The 14,824-nt window shown below is 44.3% G+C and overlaps 1 non-coding gene across 1 annotated transcript; it reads right to left on the bottom strand.

The window, feature by feature from the left end:
- Nucleotides 1-9,611: 9,611 nt before the first annotated feature.
- Nucleotides 9,612-9,738, bottom strand: LOC118662272. Its single transcript, XR_004969667.1, has one exon. It is a non-coding gene; the product is annotated as a small nucleolar RNA SNORA11 (small nucleolar RNA).
- Between the last annotated feature and the right edge of the window lie 5,086 nt (nucleotides 9,739-14,824).

The raw sequence follows: 14,824 nt of genomic DNA, 5'->3' as shown, positions 1-14,824 counted from the left end.
GGCGGCGGGCGGGGCTGCGGCCCCGGAGGAGGTGAGCTGCCCGGCGCCGATTGGCAGCGGGCGAGTGACGTGCGCTCCTATTGGACCCCAGGGGGCGCGAGTGGCCGCGGGCCCGGAGCCGCGACTCGGGTGCGTAGTGGGCCCTTCTGGGTGCGGACCTTGGAGAGGGCCTTCGCGCGGGGCCTTTTGCGTCTGCAGACGCTGGAGGTCAGCAGGAAGGACCTTGTGTCGGAGGAGAGAAAGCCCGTGAGAGTGCTCTGTAGCCTGCAAGTGCCTTTAAAAGTGGGGGTCCCCCGACGGCTCTCGTTACTCCCTGGCCTCCTCTTCCCAGAAAAGGTTGGTCTCTAGGAATGCGTCCTCCCCCGAGAGGACCTGCACTCTGCGGTGCCCGGTTCCGCTCCCTCACCCCGCCAGCCCGGCTTTTGGAAAGCAGTCACTGTGCTCTTCCGCACCCGAAACGCGTACTGGTACAGCTCTGTCCCCCGGCATTTGCTGCAGCCCCTCTCCGAGGCCCTGGGGTTTTCCACGTTGACAAGACCCGCGATCGTCCTTCCGTACATATTTTCAGTTCCTTCTGCAGATCAGTTCTTTGTGCGGGTGACTAAAACTGGGAACGCGATAAAAGAACATAAAGCCTTAGGGTTTCTTCTGTATTTTGTTGCAGGGTTTCTGCTACCATCTAAAGTATCTGTGAAGGTCTTTCAATTTTATTTTTATTAACATTTTTTTAATTGAGGGGAGTAAGGAGAAAGCTTCGCTCTCTTGAAACACCTTCCTTGTCGTGACTTTGTTTCATGTTTTGATGTAAAATATCTGAAGTGATGTGCGTGCTGACTGCGTGTTGTCTGACCTTCTAACTTAATTCAGTGCCTCATTCCAGTTCTCAACTTCACTTGCCAACAGCGTACAGAACCAAGAACTGGGCATGGTCCAGTTTTCCTTTTGTGGGACTTAATATAACAGCCAGCTGTAATAAATACGGTTCGTTTATTTTTTTTCCCCTTGGTACTTTCATTTTAAAGTGAGAAAGGGAAGGAATCGTTTTAAAGCAGCTTTTCATGGATTGTTTAAATTTGTGATTGTCATGGACTAAAAAAATAACCATCGGTAAGAGAGTTAATTGGAATCTAGATAAACTATCATTTCACCCTGTTCAAAACTGTCAAAGTACAATTACAATGGAAATTCTGTGAAGATATTTAGATACAGGTTCATGAGGGTGAGCAATATAAAAGCGATATACAAAGTGATGATTGAAAGGTTGGTGTTGACATTAGGATTTCCTTTCGAGAGCTTACTTTGGTTTAGTGGAAGAAGGAAGGACCCTAGAGCTTATCCTGAATATAAGGATCTCAAACATCCTTGTCCTCTGTTTTGTTGGCAGTTACCTTTAATCTCTGATCAGATATAGAGACACCACTGAGGAGATGGTTGAGAGAGATACGGGTTGGGAGTGAGGCACATTAGGGTAAGAAAACTTGGACAGTGCCATTGAATATTTGTCTCTTAGAGGCTTTGTGATTTTGACAAGGACAAAAGCTGTGTTGAGTGAGATTCATAGCACTTCTAAGGAGTTTTTCTTTAAAGGAATTAAAATGTATATACTTCAGTTAAGAGAGATGACATAATGCTCAAGGGCCAAATGTGCAATGTGATGTGACCACTATCCAGACCAATATATATATACTAGAGACCCAATGCACGAAATTCGTGCAAGAGTAGGCTTTCCTTCCCCCAGCTGCCAGCACCAGCACTGGCTTCCCTCTGGCACTGGGACCTGGGCTTCCCTCTGGCACCAGGGACCCAGGCTTCCCTCTGGCCGCCAGCAGGCAACCGGGACCCGGGCTTCCCTCGAAACCCCAGCTTCATCCGTAATTAGCATATTATGCTTTTATTATTATAGATAGAATACTGGAGGGATTTGTGCACCAGTGGCATCCCTTGGCCTGACCTGCGCCCTCTCATAATCCAGGACCCCTCAGGGGACGTCGGAGAGCCGGTTTTGGCCTGATCCCCACAGGCCAGGCCGAGGGACCCCACCGGTGAATGAATCCATGCACTGGGAATCTAGTCTTATCTAATAAAGAGGGAATATGCAAATTGACCATCATGCCAGAACGGTCAAGATGGCTGCGCCCACAGGGGAGGCCGAGTTCCTGTAACAAGCCTTAATAAGCAATCAGCAGGGATCTGAGGCTGCGCCCCCTGCCCAGCGGGACTGACAAGGGACCTCAGGCCGTGCCCCCCACCTCAGTGCCGTGCTGGGGGACCTCAGGCCATGACCCCACCCCGGCACCAGACTTGGGGACCTGAGGCCGTGCCCCATGCCCCAGCACTGGGTTGTGGGACCTGAGGCCGCGCCTCCCATCAGGTGGGGCTTAATAGGGGACCTCAGGATGCAACCCCCACCCAGTGGGGCTTGATGGGGGACCTCAGGCCACACTCCCTGCCATGGTACCTGGCTAGGGGACGTCAGACCGCGCCCCCCGCCCCAGCGCCAGGCCAGGGGACCTGAGGCTGTGCCCCCCGCCATGAATGGCTTAACAGGGGACCTCAGGCCGCGCCCCCCCCCCTCCCCATGGGGCTTGATGGAGAACCTCAAAGTGCGCTCCCCAGCCTGGGCCCGGGGACCTCAGGCCGCGCCCCCTGCCCTGGGCTGGGGGACCTCAGGCTGCACCCCATGGCCTGGGTCAAGGAACCTCAAGGCGTGCCCCCCCTGGTCTGGGCCAGGGATCCTTAGGCTGTTCCCCCCACTCCGGCACCAGACCGGGGGACGTGAGACTGTGCCCCCCCACCCGGCAGGGCTTCACAGGGGACCTGAGGCTGCGTCCCCCGCCCAGGGGGCTTGACAGCCTCCATTGATGATTAAATCACTCAATACAATGGATCAGAACAGGGGTGGGCAAATTTTTTCTCTCGAGGGCCACAATGGGTTCTTAAACTGGACCGGAGGGCTGGAACAAAAGCATGGATGGAGTGTTTGTGTGAACTAATATAAATTCAAAGTAAACATCATTACATAAAAGGGTACAGTCTTTTTTTTCAATAGTTTTATTCATTTCAAAGGGGCCGGATCCGGCCCGCGGGCCGTAGTTTGCCCACGGCTGATACAGAAGGAAAGTATCTCAGCATAATAAAGGCCATATATGACAAACCCTAGTTAATATCATACTCAATGGTGAAAAACAGAGCTTTTTCTCTAAAAACAGGAATAGGACACGATGCCCACTGTCAGCACTTTTTATTAAACACTAGTAGCCCTGTGCCCGAATCTGTAGGCCAGTAGCTCACCAGTAGCTCATTGCCACCCTCCAGTAGCTCTCCGCCCGCTGCCCCACTCTCCTGTAGGTCCCCCTGCCCCCCCTCCTCCCCACCATCCCTCTAGCTCGCTGCCCTGCCTCCTCCTGTAGCTCTCTGCCACCCGCTTGTAGCCAGTAGCTCACTGCCGCTCTCCTGTAGCTTTCTACCCGCTTCCCCACCCTCCTGTAGCTCCCTCCACCCCCCCGCACCCCCCATATCTTGCTACCCGGCCCCCTCCTGTAGCTCTCCACCACCTGCTTATAGCTCGCTGCCCCACCCTCCTGCTGATCCATGATCCAGTGGTCAGTTGTTACGCTTCATAGCATAATGACCATTTGCATATTACATCTTTATTATATAGGATAATTTTGTAAGTCCTAGCCAGAGCAATCAGGCAAGAGAAAGAAAGAAAAGGCATCCAAATTGGGAATAAAGAATTGTCACTTTTTACAGATGACATGATTCTGTATATGGAAAACCCTAAAGACTCCTCAAAAAAAAACCAAACTAATAATAATTAGAAACAAATACAGTAAAGTTATAGGATACAAAATCAATGTATAAAAATCCACTGCATTCCTATATACTAACAATGACATTTCAGAAAAAGAAATGAAACAAAACACAATTCCTTTTGTAATCGCAACAAAAATAATAATATACCTAGGAATACACTTAACAAAGGATGTGAAAACACGTATATACTGAAAATTGTAAGGCATTATTAATATTGAAAAGGAAGTAAAATGTTTAAAAATTCAGATTTGTATGGAACCACAAAAAACCTCGAATAGCCAAAGCAATCCTGAGGAAAAAACAAAGCTGAAGGTATCACACTACCTGACTTCAATTTATACTACAGAACTATGATAATCAGAACAGCAGGGTATTGGCAGAAAACAGGAACACAGACCAGTGGGTCAGAATTGATAGTCCAGAAATAGAACCACATCTACATGGGCAAATAATTTTTACAAAGGAGCAAAAAACACAGTAGAGAAAATAAAGTCTTTTCAATAAATGCTGCTGGGAAAATTAGAAAGCCACATGTAAAAGAATGAAACTAGATTACACTTTGTCCCCATTTACAAAAATTAATTCAAAATAGGTCAAAGACCTAAATATAAGATCTGAAACCATAAATTACATATAAGAAAACAGAGGTACTGAATTATGAACCTTGGTCATAGTGAACACTTTATGAATTTAACCCCAAAGGCAAGGGAAGTAAAGGCAAATATAAATAAATGGGACTGTATCAAACTAAAAAGCTTCTGAACAGCAAAAGAAACCACCAAAAAACAAAACAAAAAGGCAACCAACTGATTGGGAGATAATATCTGCAAACAACATCTCCAGCAAGGGGTTAATTTTCAAAATATATTAAGAACTCATACAACTCAACACCAAACAAACAATCCATTTAAAAAATGACCATAGGGACCTGGCCTGGTAGCTCAGTTGGTTGGAGCTTTGTTCCATGTACCAAAAGATCCCCCCAGTCGGCAAATTACAGGAGGCAACTGATCAAAGCTTCTCACATCAATGTTTTTCTCTCATCTCTTCTTTCCTCTCTAAAAATCAATAAAAAATATATCTTTGGGTGAAGGTTAAAAAAAAGGGCAGATGACCTGAACAGACACTTCTCCCAAGAAGACATACAAATGGCCAACAGATATATGAAAAGACTAGAGGCCTGGTGCATGAAATTCATGCACTGGGGTGGGAGGGGGGGCCCCTCAGCCTGGCCTGTGCCCTCTTGCAGTCTATAACCACTTGGGAGATATCCGACTGCCGGCTTAGGCCCGATCCCCCTGGAGATTGGGCCTAAGCCGGCAGTTGGACATCTTTCCAATCGGGATCCCTCACTCCTTAGCGCCCGCTTGCTCCTTAGCACTTGGCTTGCTCCTCCTTAGCACTTCCACAGAGGCAGGAGAGGCTCCTGCCACCACTACTGCACTTGCCAGCCGTGAGCCTGGGTGTGGGGGGCTGTTTCTCTCTTTTCCATGTCCCGCATGGAAAAGGAAACAGTCCATTTGCTGAGTGGAGGAGCTGGGGATTAAGAAATTAAAGAAAGACCAAGAAGCAGAAATAGATTTTAAGCTGGGGCCAGGTGGGCGCCATCCTCTCTGATGGAGAGGCGGCAAAAAGCAGCCTGAGACACACAGCAGGTTTATTTTAAAGGCCTAGATTTACATATCTAGTTCCACCCCTGCCTGATTAACATGTCCAGCCTTATTGGGGAAGCATGTTCCCAGGGTGTGGCTCTGCCTATGCTCTGAGTTCAGCTGACAATAATTATAAGAAAATGCCTAGGTGCCTCCCAGGCGGCCCTCTACACCTAGGTTCTGGCTGATCGGCATTCCCCTTGTGGAAGCACACTGACCACCAGGGGGCAGATGCTCAACAAAGGAGCTGCTTCCTGGTGGTCAGTGCGCATCATATCCTCCGGTTGTTGCACCTTACAGTCACTTAGGCTTTTATTATATAGACTAGTAGCCCTACGCATGAATCCGTGTGTGAGTAGCTCGCTGCCGCTTGCTTCAGCTGGTCACCCGCTACCACAGCTGGTAGCTCTCTGCTGCTCGTAGCTCGCTGACCCACCCTCCTGTAGCTCTCTGCCCACTGCTCTGCCCTCCTGTAGCTCTCCTGCAGCTCATTAGCACACTGCTTCACCCTCCTGTAGCTCTCCTGGCTTGTAGCTCACTGACCTGCTCTCCTGCAGCTCTCCAACACTTGTAGATTGATTGTGACATTAAGGCGTAATGGATAATTAGCATATTCCTTTCTTATTATATAGGATGCTCAACTTCACTAGCTATTAGGGAAATGCAAATTAAAAACTACAATGCAATGCCACCTCACACCTTTTAGAATGGCTATTATAAAGACAAATAATAACAAGAGGAGAGAATGTGGGAAAAATTAACTCTAATTCATTGCTGGTAGGAATGTAAACTGGCACAACCACTATAGAAATAGTATGACAGTTCCTCAAAAAATTAGAAATAGAGTTTCCATATGATCCAGCAATCCCTCTTCTGAGTATCTAACCGAAAAACTCAAAAACATTTATTCACAAAAATATATGCACCCGTATGTTCATTACAGCATTATTCACAGTGGTCAAGACATGGAGACAACCAAAGTGTCCTTACAGATGATTGGAAAAAGATGTGGAGCATATATACTATGGAATACTACTCAACCATAAGAAAAGATGAAATACTGCCATTTGTGACAGCATGTATGGACCTTGAGAATATTATGCTCAGGGAAATGTCAGTCAGAAAAAGCAAAGAATCATCTGATTTCACTCATGTGGGATATAAAACAAACTCATAGGCACAGATAACAGTATAGTGGTTCCAGAGGGATGGGAGTGGGTGGGAGGTAGTAAACCATAAAAGTTGCCAAATATATGGTGATAGATTATTTGACTTTGGGTAGTGAGCACACAATGCAATATACAGATCATGTATCATAGAAATGTATACTTGAGACCTATATTATCTAATCAACATCACCCAATCTATACTAATAATAGAGGAATATGCAAATTGTCTGGGATGCCGTCACAGTAACAGTAATGACCAAACAGCAGGCTGCATGGAGCAACCAGGCCAACAGGGAGGTTAGTGAGGGACAACGAAACAACTGAACAGCAGGCTGCGTGGGGCGACCAGGCCAGCATAGGGGACAGTTGGGGGTGACCAGACAGTCTGGGAGGCAGTTAGGGGTGACCAGGCTGGCAGAGGGGGCAGTTGGGGGTGTACAGGGCAGCAGAGAGGGCAGTAAGGGGCAACTAGGCCGGTGGAGGGGGTCAGTTGGGGGTGACCAGACCGGCAGGGGGCAGTTAGGGGCGATCAGGCCAGCAGGCAGAGGTGGTTATGGGTGAACTGGCTGGCAGGGGGGACAATTAGGGGTGATCAGGCAGGCAGGTAGGCAGGTGAGCAGTTAGGAGCCAGGGGTTCTGGATTGTGAGAGGGATGATCCCTAGGATCGGGCCTAAACCAGCAGTCAAACAATCCTCCGAGGGGTCCCAGATTGGAGAGGGTGAAGGCTGGGCTAAGGGGACCCCCCCCTCCGTGTACAAGTTTCATGCACCGGGCCTCTAGTAAATTTAATAAAAAGAAAGGGGACCCAAGACAGATCCTGGAATTCTTTCTCTGTGCATCACCCACCTCCCTTTTCTCTGTTCTACAAAAATAACAAGTAGAGAGATAAAGTATGTTGTACAAGTTCATAGAAAAAAAACAAGTTTCAAAATCCTTCAAAATTCTGAAGGAAAATTACTTCTAACTTAGAATTCTATACAGGCCAATCTGTCAATCAATCATGAGGGTATAATAAAATTATTTTCAAACCTAAAGGATCTAAAAAACATACACATTCCATCCATCCTTTCTCAGAAAGGTAATGGAAGTTATGTACCACCTAAATGAAGATTAAACCAACAAAAAGTAGAACATGTGATCAAGGAATAGGAAACCTCAAATACAAGAGTAGTCAGAGGAATTGCTGATTGGTGGATTAGAACAGTAAGATGAAATTAATGTTTGAACAAATATGTTTGAACAAATTGAGAGACATCCTCCTGGGCTTAAATTAATGATCATTACATGAAAAACTAAACAAATTTTAAAATATTATTAATCTATTTGCACATTTTTAAGGGATAACAAAACCTTATTTAAGATAATTTTGATTTTGATGTTTGGCCTTTCTTATATTAATAGATGCCAAATGCACGAAATTTGTACATGGGGGGGAGCGGGGAGTGTCCCTCAACCCAGCCTGCACCCTCTCCAACTAGGGACCCCTTGGGGGATATCCCACAGGGATCAGGCCTAAACTGGCAGTCAGACATCCCTCTTGCAATGTGGGACTGCTGGCTCTTAACTGCTCACCTGCCTGCCTGGTTACCCCTAACTGCCTCTGCCTACCTGCCTGATTGCCCCTAACTGCCCTCCACTCCTGGCCTGATCTCTCCTGCCGACCTGATCTAGCCCCCAACTGTCTTCCCCTGCCAGTCTGGTTGCCCCCAACTGCCCTCCCCTCCCCTGCCGACCTGATCTTGCCCCCAATGGTCCTCCCCTGCCGGCCTGATGCCCCCCCCTCCATAGCCCTCCCCTGCTGGGCTGATTTCGCCCCCAACTGCCCTCGCTGCCTCGGCCCCCACTACCATGGCTTTGTCCAGAAGGAATTCGGAAGTCTGGAAAACCCGGTCTAATTAGCATATTACTCTTTTATTAGTATAGATAGATTATATAGGATAGGATTGCTTAAGTGGGTGGGGGAAAGCCTTTTTCATCAGGTGGAGATGCTCTTGGAAGACAAAAATACATAATCCCTATATCCGGACTGATAGCCAGCCATATGCAATATACTTTCAAACTGGTCATTAAAAAATTGAACGACTTTCTTACACCTTACACCAAATAGCTGTTGCCTTAAAACCCCTGCTCAGCCCCCACCTTAGGTTCTGCCTTCACAGTTCACCCAGATTAGGTTCTGATTGGTTGGTTTCTATGTCAGTTAGTGTCTCTGGGCCTATCTCCGGGCCTGATCAGAGATGCGGGACTGATCCGCAGCCCCCGCAGAGGCTGAGAGAAACAGATACACAGCTGCTGGAAAAGCCAGGAGACAAAGAGAGAGGCAACAGCTGATCAACAGCTGCCACGGAGGCTGCGGATCAGACCCTACCTCTCTCTTTGGGCCTCTCTCCAGGCCTGATCCACAGACCCCTCAGCAGTCAGTGCTGGGTCACCGCGGCAAGCCAGCACTGACTGCAGGACTGACTTCCTGTCATTCGAGCCTTCGGTCGCTACGTACCCTGGGTTTTTATATATTAGGATACTTACCTTTGTTTAGGAGGAAACATATTTTAACTGCCTTGCCTTAACCATAGTTCTAAGAGGAAACAGCAAAATGGAAATAAAAACAACTTGAGAAACAAAACTGGTATCTATAAATTATTAACATGGTAAAACTATTTTAAAATTATATTTCATAATACTTTGTACTAAAAACTAGCAGTATATAGAATTGTCTAATAGAAAATTCATACAGACATGTGGTAGAATAGAGTGAGCTTTGAAAAAAACTTTCTACCCTATAATTCTGTGAATGTATATTGAGAGGCCACTTTTGTAGTCACTGACTGGGAAAAGATTACGGTTAAGAGGTAAATATACCTATCTATCTACAGATAGATAGATACATGTATATGTACATAGAAAAAGTATACTTTTGTAGATATTTGAAGTTTCTATTTTTTATTTTTATTTATTTTTATTTATTTTTTATATAAATATAGGGCGTAACGTCACAGGAAGGTCATGGTGTCCTGCCACCCGTGAGGAGTAAGCCCAAGTTGCTGTTGGATGTGTTATACACAGGAGCCATTCTTCTGGCACTCTGCTCTCTCCACATCCAATCTATTTCTTTTTTTAGAAGTCACTTCTTTTACCTCAGAAATTCCATGCTTACTGTAATTTCCATATATAATCTATATCTATATCTATATCTATATCTGTATCTATATCTATATATCTATATCTATAAAAGCCTAAGCAACCAGAATGACAGGAACGACTGGAATGACCAGTCACTATGATGTGCACTGACCACCAAGGGGCTCAATGCAGGAGCTGCCCCCTGGTGGTCAGTGCATTCCCACAGCCAACCTTCCCTGGCCAGCCAACCTCCCATGGTCCTTCCCCCAGGCTGGCAGGCCCAGATCGTCCAATCGGGGCCTGCTAGCCAACCTTCTGTGGTCCCTCCCCCTCAGCCGGCCAACCTCCTGTGGTCCCTCTCCCCATCTGGCTGGCCCTGATCACCTGATTGGGACCCACCCCTGGGCTGGGATGGGGAACTGGGAGTGAGTGGTGGTGGACACAGCCCCTTTCCCAGGGGAGCCAAGGGCCAGCTCCCTTCTTGGGGCTGGTGGCCAACCTCCTGTGCCCCATCCCTTCCCTGATGGGCCCACCACCCACCTGTCACAGTGGCAGTATGGCAGTGAGGGAAGGAGGAGGATGGAAGTGGGGGAGGCGGGCGACCGCACAGTGGCAGGGCACCAACGATGGCGGTGTCAGCATATGGCATCCATTCCTTCTGCACCTGGCCCGGCGACTGTCACTTCCTCTCTAGCCCGGCCCTGATCGTCCTGGCCCCGATTGGCCCTGATTGCTGGCCAGGCCTAGGGACCCCACCTGTGCACAAATTTCATGCACCAGGCCTCTAGTCATTAAAATAATAGGGCAGATTCTTACCTCACAAGTTTATGGAATTAGCCTACTCTGAGTGCTGATGAACTAGGCATTAAAGAAAACAGAAATCTAATATTTCTTGATACTACTATTGTGCATAGAATAAATTTGGGATTTGATAATATGTTGCTTTATATTAACTTGTTTTTATATATTGACTTGGAGCTTATAAACTCAGAAATAGCTAAGTTTTGTATGGAATAATGCTATTCAGATTAAAGGCACCCAATAATATCTTGTTATTTGGTAAGAAAAAAAAAGATTATAAAAATCTGGAAATGAACAATTTAAGAACATAACCATTGCCAAGTATATAGTGGATGGATACTTTTCTGGTTCCTCCATATCATGTTAACTTAAAAAAAAAAGACACATGTTAATTATGACTATTCACATCTTTTCAGCCACATTTTTCTTCTCATAATTCTTAAGCATATTGGTTTTTGCTACTCCTGATTAACATACTATTTTTTATAGATTACTTTTTTAAAATCAAAAACTTTAAATTCTACTTAAGACTTTCTAACATTTTCTTAAATATTACCAAATCTGTTGAAACTATTTATTTGCTACCTTAGTGCTAAGCATTTTATGCCCGGACCATAGTGACAACCTCCCTGATACATGATCTCTAGCCTCCAACTCTAAAATATCTTCTACAAAACTTTAAAAGTAGGGTTTTTTTAATGGACTTAATTTTCTTAGGGTAAATCTAGGTCTATAGAAAAATTGGCAGAAAATACAGTTCCCAAATGACACCCCACATACATACAAGTACACTCAGTTTCTCCTATTATTAACATCTTGCATTAGTGTAGTACATTCATTACAACTGATAAATCAATATTGATATATTAGTATTAACTAAGCTCTTTGTGTTGTAACAAATGCATAATGTCATGCATCCAGCATTATAATATCATACAAAATATTTTCACTGTCCCCAAATCCCCACCACAAAACCCTGGAAACCACTGACCTTCTTAATTATCTCTGTAATTTTGCCTTCTAAATGAAATTTTGACTGTCACTTAAAACCTCAATCTCTGAAGAGATCCATATGTGTGAGAAAAAACAAACTGCAGAATATATGTATACTATCCTATTTGTAAAACTCCATATATACACATATTTGATTACACATAGGTAATTTCTAGAAGCATATATAGAAAAATGTTTACTTCTGTAGAAAGGAAAATGGGGAGAGTTGATGAGAATTTTACTTTTAAGTACCTTCTATTTTGTTTGAATTTCTTACCATGTACAAATATTATAATTTAAAATATTTTAATTATAAAGTAAAAAAACGTCTCTGGATGAAGGTTTTTTTACAAATATGAAAGCACTGAAACCACAAAGGAAAAAATTCTAGAGATTTTAATTACATAAAGGTTAAAAAATTTATACCTTAAAAACGTAATAAAATCTGAACTACCCTATTACTTATCTGTAACATTCTTTAAACTCATATTTTCATACCTAATATTCTCACATGACTTATTATTTCTTGTTTCTTCTTTACATTTTACTAACCTCCCACTCAGTTTCTTGACTCATACTTTAGGTTTAGTTTTGTTTTTAAATTACCCTGCTTTATTTTTATAGCAAGTATTACCATCTAAAATAGCTTGTTAGTTAATTCATTTTTATCTCTGTCCCCAGTGCCATTTTTCATCACTAGAAAGTAAGTTACACAGAGTAAAACTTTGTCTATCCTATTCACTGCTTGGTAGGTATTTTGTTTTTTTTGTTTCTTTGTTGCTTGGTAGGTGTTTAATAAAAATTTGCTGAATAATATAATTGTTTTTTAAATTATTGATTTAATTATAATTTATAATTTAATAATTTTTATAAATTATAAACTTATAAATTTATATATTCCTAGAGGCCTGGTGTGCAAAAATACATGCACTTGCGGGGGGGGGGGGGGGCCTCAGCCTGGCCTGCACCCTCTTGCAGTCCAGGAGCCCTCAGGGGATGTCCTCTGCAGGAGGCAATCAGGCGGGCTGATCAGGGGACAGCGCCGGTCCCCTCCCCCCGATCGTCCCTCCACCCACCACCCCCCAATCACTGTCCCCTCCCTCTGCCCAGTGGCATGCACCTTGGCTGGCCTGGTGCCGTCTGCTTGCCAGCCCAACCCCCGCTGACCCATTGTTCCACCGTTCGATTTGCATATTATGCTTTTCTTATATAGGATTGTTCCTTTAATCTGTTCCTTTTATTTTGCTTCAATTGGTATATGTTAATTAGCTGTATTATATAGTAAACATACTCCTCAGGTATCCAGATATTTTGATTCACAAACTCATGTTCTCTACTACCTTTTCTGAAAATGGAAAGAAGAGCAAAAGGGCAGACCTTAGTTTATCCCTTCCCACAAGTTTAAGAATCAGAGAGTAGAGAGCTCCAGGCACCATAGAAGAGGTATAGTGCTCTATTACTGTTTGCTGCTATTTCAGTGGACAACTCCTCTGGTAAGAATTGCCCTCTAGCAGAGGGTAATTGTAATCCACCAATACCCTGGAGGTTTAGGGAAGCAGTGGAGGAGTGAATGTCCCAATTCTCAAGAGTATCTGGTTAGCCCACACTCTCACCACCAACTCCAACAGGCCCTTTATATTATTTTATAGTGGGAACCCTGATATGTTGCTGATGATTTCTATATCAATGAGTTGTCCGGCATTGATTGTCCCAAAACAATGTGGGGGAGTGGCAGGAACAATACTTAAAAATGTATCCCTAACCTTACCTAGGGTTTCCTCATGGTTTTTGCTTTCTATTGAGTTCTTTATAGCAGCGATGTCATTTGTCATTTCTTCTTGGTTCGTTTTCATTTCCTTTTGGTTCTTACACATATTGTTGAATTTGTCTTCCATTCTTTTCAGCGACCTTATGACCAGTGCTCTGATTTCTTTCTCTGACATATTGCTTGCCTCCATTTAATTTATTTTCTTTTCTGGTGATGTGTCCTTTTCTTTCATATGCGGGCTGTTTCTTTGTCTCCCCATGATCTCTCTTCTCTGGGTGTCTGGTTATGTAGCTCTCTCTCTCCTTTCCCTAGGTGAAATCTGACCTTTCCATGAGAAGGTGCAGAGTTCGTCCAAGTCCACCTATTCACGCTGCTTGAGATCCGGTGTTCCTGGGTTCTCAGCTGGTCCCTGGGTGTTGTGGTGGATGTATAGGCTTCTGATCACAGCCACTATCCCTTTCAAGATGGCGCAGTCTCCAGTTTGTTGTTTTCTCCTCGTGACGCAGGGGGGTGACAAAAGGCCTCTAGGACGAGATGAAGCGAGGCCTGTGACACAGGCACCATGAGGCAGTGTCAGGTGACTCCCGACCTCCTGGCGACACTTACAAAAGCACTTTAAGGTTTCTCTTTGGCATATCCGAATTGCCAACACGGCCAGACTTGCACTTGGGAACCATTATTAAGTAAAATAAGGGTCCCCTGTATGCCAGCATGGAGACACTGTCAGAGTGAACATTCGCTCTGATAACCAAGATGGTGACTGCCCTCACGGTTTTTTATATTATTCTTCAATATCAATTCTTTGTTTCTGTAGTTACTCAAAGTTGACTACAACTTTGTAGAACATCAGTGAGGTTATAGTTGAACTGTGTAGTACCATCAATCAATTAGATCTAAGTGGTATTTATTGAATACATACTTCAACCAACAACAGAATATACATTCTTTTCAAAAAAGAAATTATATGCAAAATAAAAATAACTTGTGTGCAGCCCTGGCTGGGTGGCTGAATTGGTTGGAGCATCATCCAGTACACCAAAAGGTTGCGGGTTCAATTCCCCTAGGTTGTTAGTTTGATCCCTGGTTGGGATGCATATGAGAGCTAACCAGTTGATGCTTCTCTTTCACATTATTGTTTCTCTCTCCCCCGCCTTTCTCTCTCTCTAAAATCTATAAAAATCTTATCCTGGAGTGAGGATTTTAAAAAAGAATAATTAGTTGTGTGCAAAAAAATAAACAAAATTTTTAAGAATATAATAAACTTAGAAAAAATATTTGCAGGGAGGCTGAAGATCTACAATAGAGAAAGAGCTCTTAGAAATTCACCAAAGGTAATCGCTATTCTGATTTCTAACACCAAAGATTAGGTTTGCCAGTGGTTAATCTTTAAACAAACTGACTACAAAATGTATTCTTAACATGTCTGGCTTCTTTCCGTTAACACTGTGAAATTTATCCATGTTCTTACCTACAGCAGTTCATTCATTTTCATTGCTATACAATA

Source organism: Myotis myotis, unplaced genomic scaffold, assembly GCF_014108235.1.
Source record: "Myotis myotis isolate mMyoMyo1 unplaced genomic scaffold, mMyoMyo1.p scaffold_m19_p_1, whole genome shotgun sequence".
Classification (NCBI taxonomy): Eukaryota; Metazoa; Chordata; class Mammalia; order Chiroptera; family Vespertilionidae; genus Myotis; species Myotis myotis.
Note: the sequence above shows the minus strand (reverse complement) of the source record. Positions and strands in the feature narration are given on the sequence as shown.